Below are 6066 nucleotides of genomic sequence, written 5' to 3' on the forward strand. Positions count from 1 at the left end.
CTTATTAAAATTAAAAGAGGCACGTGTGGCTGGTGCCCTCCATATTGGACAGCAGAGTTCTAAAATGTGAGCTCTGAAGTCATATTGCTTAGATTAAAATAAATTATAGTTTTGATCTCTGAATCATATGACCTTGGGCAATTTACTTAAGTTCTTTAAGTATTCAACTTTTTCATCTAAAGTTGTGATAGTAGTACTGAAGTATAGGGTTGTCATGAATGAGATAATTCGTATCATTACATTAAACAGATAGTGTATACTCCTAGCATAAACACTCAAAATGTGCTTCTTGTACTTGTCATCATCATCATCATCTTTGTTATTTAGACATGTTCACATTGTTTTTTCAAACTTCAGCTCAAGATGTGTTAACAATCAACAACATCAATTTAGTGGACTTTGGCTAGCATTTTTTAAAAAGACATACTTTATTATTTTTTTTTTTGGAGACGGAGTCTTGCTCTGCTGCCCAGGCTGGAGTGCAGTGGCCGGCTCTCAGCTCACTGCAAGCTCCGCCTCCCGGGTTCATGCCATTCTCCTGTCACAGCCTCCCGAGTAGCTGGGACTACAGGCGCCCGCCTCGTCGCCCGGCTAGTTTTTTCTATTTTTCAGTAGAGACGGGGTTTCACCGTATTAGCCAGGATGGTCTCGATCTCCTGACCTCATGATCCGCCCGTCTGGGCCTCCCAAAGTGCTGGGATTACAGGCTTGAGCCACCGCGCCCGGCCAAAAAGACATACTTTATAATACAATAAGAAATATGAGTGCTTCTCATGTAGTAGAGGTAGATATGAAGTCATGAAATGTTTGTTTCTATCTATGGGTGAACTATGTACCAGGTGTTGAAGTAAAATATATTTCTTACCATAGGTTGCATTTTCTAAAAAAGTTGTGTTTCTCTAGAAGTGTTGTTTTAGAGTTTAGAAGGTCAAGACTATGTTCTAGAGGCCAAATCCAGTGGTCTCTTCTCAGTCTCATCTTGATTTCTTGGTCCTATTTGGCACTGAGGTCCATCTTCTATTCGACTGAATTTCTTTCCTTCCTTGACTTGCTTTGCTTACTTTTTCTTCTCTCCATCCCAGTGTTTCTCCAAGGGTCACTTGGATTCTTTTTCTTAAAAAAGAGTCTCACTTTGTTGCCCAGACTGGAGTGCAGTGGTTGGATTATGACTTACTGTAGCCTTGACCTCCCAGGCTCAAAAAATCCTCCTGCCTCAGCCTCCTGAGTAGCTTGGACTACAGGCACATGCCAACACACCCAGCTAACTTTTAAAATGTTTGTAGAGACAGGGTCTCACTGTTTCCCAGGTTGGCCTCAAACTCCTGAGCTCAAGACATCCTACTGCCTTGGCCTCACAATCACCTGCTGGGATTACAGGTGTGAGCCACAGCACCCAGCCCTCCAAGAGCCATTGGTATCAAAATCAGTCTAGAGGTGTAAAGAACATGTTTATTCTTCAAGGTGGGCTTCCTGATTGTGTCTCCTGTCACCCTTGTGACCTCTCCTCCCACACTGAATTCAACTCATCTATGTAAACAATAGGATTTTGCAGACATGACAAGTGTGACTTATGAGGCTTTGTCGTAAAAGATCTTGTGGTCTCTGCCTTACTTTCATGGATCATTTGCTCCTGGGGAGCCAGATGCCATGTTATGAGGACACTCATCTTCGTTCAGATCCTTTACCCAAGTTAAGTCTTTAGATCACTGCAGCCCAGCCGACTACTTGACTGCAACCTCGCCAGAGGCCTGGAGCCAGATTCCTGATTTATAGAAACCATGAGATCAAAAATGTTTCCTTGTTTTTTAAGATGCTGAATTTGGGGGTAATTACATCAATAGAAAAGGAAGCAGGCATGTGCTTTAAGTTGCATGTCCCTAGACCCCATTCCAGGCCTACTGAATCTGTTTCCCCTGAGACAGCCTCAGGATGGCCTTACAGTCTGCATTAACATTTCTGGGTACTTTTTCTACTCTCTACGGTTTAAGACTCACTGCCCTTTTTTTTGTTTTCACTGACTGTTCTCCCTCCCTCCCTCACTCCATTTCTTCTTTCTCCTATAGCACAGGTCCCAAAAGTTCTCTCCAGGGCCTCCTCCCTTTTCATCGTGCACTCCTTATGCAAGTGCATCTATTCTGTGGCTTTAGCCGACAGCCTTGGAGCAGCTCAGGGACCTGCTTCTCTTCCTTGGAGCCCTCTACAAAGCTCATGAGACTGAGTTTCCAACCGCTTACTGGGTATCTCCATATGGACTTTTTTCTGGCAACTCAACCCCAACATTTCCAACACTGAATTCATAACCATCCTCACAAAATCTCCTTTTTGTTTGTATTCCCTGCTTTTGTTAGCAGGTTTATAGCTCAGTCTCTTAGACTCTAAGTCTTGATGTCATCTTTGCATTATCTTTTTCCCTCACCCTCAATACATAGGGGTCCCTGAGATCTTACCATTGCCCCTCTTCAGAACCTCCCTTGGCTGCTGCTATTGCTCTTGTTCATACCTCATTATCCCTTACCTGGATGGTTGGGAAGCTTCCTCATTGTCTCCTTGTCCTATTCTTTTCCCATCCAGACTTCATGCTTCCTAAAAGACTATATCTGGTTCAACTGATCATGATACTTCCTCACTCAAAATCCTTTGATGCAGTCTATCATTAATGGGCATTTGGGTTAATTCCATGTTGCTATTGTGAATAGTGCTGCAATGAACATACGCGTGCATGTGTCTTTGTAATAGAATGATTTATATTGCTTTGGGTTTACATCCAGTAATGAGATTGCTAGGTCAAATGGTATTTCTGGTTCTAGATCTTTGAGGAATCGCCACACCATCTTCCACAATGATTGAACTAATAGCATTCCTATTTATCTGCAGCCTCACCAGCATCTATGTGATACATATACATCACGGAATACTATGTGGCTATAAAGAGGAACAAGATCATGTCCTTTGCAGGGGCATGGATGGAGCTGGAAGCCATTATCCTCAGCAAACTCACACAGGAACGAAAACCAAACACCACATGTTCTCACTTATACATGGGAGCTGAACAATGAGAACACATGGACACAGGGAAGGGAATAACACACACTGGGGCCTGTCAGGGGTGGGGTGCTGGGGAAGGGAGAGCATTAGGAAAAACAGCTAATGCATGCTGGGCTTAATAACTAGGTGATGGGTTGATAGGTGCAGCAAACTTGCCTATGTACCCTGGAACTTAAAAAAAATCACTTGATGGCTTCCCACTGTCTTTTGATAAAGTTCAATGTTTTTGGTGTGACCCCAATAAGAAGTTCCATCTGTATTTCTAACAACCACCTTGCAATCCACCCCTAAACACACAGGCTCCCTAGGCACAAAGGGTTGTCCACAATGTCCCAGGCATGCCTTGAAGTTTTCCAGATTTTTCTCATACTGTTATGTTAACTATATAATTAAAATCTCCCTTGAGAATAAAAAGTCATGATATAAAGCCCATTGCAAAATTTACTTGCAATGCAATCTACAATGGTAGATGTAGTCTGCTCCTGTGCCCTTCCATCCCAGCCCCCAAAACCAGGCAGGGAGAAGGCAGGGTAGGGGTGTGGAAGCAAATCCCATCCGGCTTCTGGCTACTTTGTTGCCTTCTGATATTGTTTGGTTCTGTGTCCCCACCCAAATCTCATCTTGAATTGTTGCTCCCATAATCCCCAAGTGTCATCGGAGGGACCCAGTGAATCATGAGGGGGGTTAATTGAATCATGGAGGCGGGTTTTCCCATGCTGTTTTCATGATAGAAAATAAGTCTTGGCCAGGTGCGGTGGCTCACGTCTGTAATCCCAGCACTTTGGGAGGCTGAGGCGGGCGGATCACCTGAGGTCAGGAGTTTGAGACCAGCCTGGCAAATCTGGTGAAATCCCGCCTCTACTAAAAATATAAAAATTAGCCAGGTGTGATGGTGGGCGCCTGTAATCCCCCTACTCAGGAGGCCGAGGGAGGAGAAAGGAGAATCGCTTGAACCTGGGAGGCGGAGGTTGCAGTGAGCCAAGATCACACCATTGCACTCCAGCCTGGGCGACAAGAGCAAAACTCTGTTTAAAAAAAAAAAAAAATGAAAAGAAAAAGAAAATAAGTCTCATGAGACCTTGTGGTTTTATAAAGGGCAGTTCCCCTGCACACGCCTTCTTGCCTGCCTCCATGTAAGACATGCCTTGCTCTTCCTTTGCCTTCCACCATGATTGTGAGGCCTCCCCAGTCATGTGGAACTGTAAGTCCATTAAACGGATTTTTCTTTATAAATTATCCAGTCTTGGGTATTTCTTCATAGCAGTATGAAAATGGACTAGTATACCTTCAGATAATGGAAATTTAAAAAGCCCATTCAGCATCCTGTGAGTCTTCATTTGCTTTGTCTACACTGGTTACGCTTTTGTGAAAAGACAAATTCATTCATTCATTGAGCCAGTGAGCATATATTAACCCTGTCCTAGCCATAGTGGTAGATATAAAGATTAAGATCCAGTCCTTGTTCTTTTTCAATTTGGATACACCTTCTAGATAGTAGCAGTTGCCAAAGGAAAGATGCTAAAATATCAGAGAACTTCACAGGTTAAAAAAATCACTTCTGGATTGGAGCTGTAGGGAGTGGAGATAAATTATTGCCTATCTCTCTCCACTTGTATATAAGCTCCAGGAAGATGGGAATCTTTGCTTTGTTTAGTTGTATATTTCTAGCATGCAAAGCAGTGCCTGGCACATAGTAGAACTCAATACATATTTGTTGAATGAATAGGTGCCTGAATTTTAAAAATATATATAAAAGAAACATAGGCCTGGGTTTATGACTATGAGCTCAAAGGCTGAGATGATGTCTATTTGCATTTTTATGGATTTGCATTATGTTCAGCATATTTTATGCACTCAATAAATTCTGGATGAAAGTTGAGTAAGTGATTTCATAGCTGAGGTTTGTTTTCTTCTCACCCCTTTTCTTGGTGTCATTAAGTATTAACCCTCCTGAAGAAAATGTCCATGACAGTGGTTTTAAAGGTAAGAGTCTTTAAGAAACCAAAAAAAAAAAAAAAAAAAGGGCAGTATGGTAGAAAATGAAGGCAGTGTGACAGAAAATGAGATGAAAGAAAAAGGTCAGGAAAATAACATTTTAAAATGTAATTAACTACTGAAAGTATTTTTGAAAGCACTGATTTACCTTTACCTGGTAGTCAACTGAAATAGAAAACATGACAATAGGTGGTGATGATGTTGAACCATCTCATTAGCAATATTTGTTTAATTTAATCCAAGAACCAAATATTGCTATACAGAGTCCAAAGCTTAAAGTTATTGGAAGTATTTTATCTAATTCAGGATTAAATAAAAAAGTGAAAGGCTGAGAGAATATTTCTGTTGTTGTTTTTTTACCCCAATGATATAAATTTAACTAGCTGAAATCATATTCTAAGTATCAGACATTTACACCGACTCTGAAGTGGCAGTTACCTTGGCATATTGAAATTACTTGGGGCTTGTTTAATGAGAAGCTTATCCATTAAGAACCCCACTGGATACAGAATTAATTGCTGGGGAAAGCATCAAAAGCAAGAGAACATCATAGTCCTTGCCCTAAAGGAGCTTACCATGTAAGCAGCTGAAACAAATATGAACAAAGCAAGAAAAAAGAAGCAAATAAATTATGAGTGTAGATTAATTTACAGCCCTTTGGTAGAGTCAGCTAGTTGCCCATTGAAATCTGAACTTCCTTTCAACCTTAGGAACAGTTGTCCCTTTGAGACTACACTTCCCAGGTCATTTTGCACTTATGTGAGACCGTGTGACTAGCTGTCCATGTGACCTCATTATGGTCAATGGAATGAGGGCAGAATAGATGTGGGCCACTTTGGGGCCTGGCCCATATATGCCTTATCCTTTCTGCCCATGGGCTGATGTAAGAAAAATAATTATATGCATATAATATATTATATATAATGATATGTATTATATCTAATTATATAAATATTTATGTATAATATATATTTGTATTATATAAGGTATAATATATATTTATATTATATAATATATAATACATTA

Source organism: Rhinopithecus bieti, unplaced genomic scaffold (assembly GCF_001698545.2).
Source record: "Rhinopithecus bieti isolate Rb0 unplaced genomic scaffold, ASM169854v2 scaffold_1673, whole genome shotgun sequence".
In the NCBI taxonomy this organism is placed as follows: domain Eukaryota; kingdom Metazoa; phylum Chordata; class Mammalia; order Primates; family Cercopithecidae; genus Rhinopithecus; species Rhinopithecus bieti.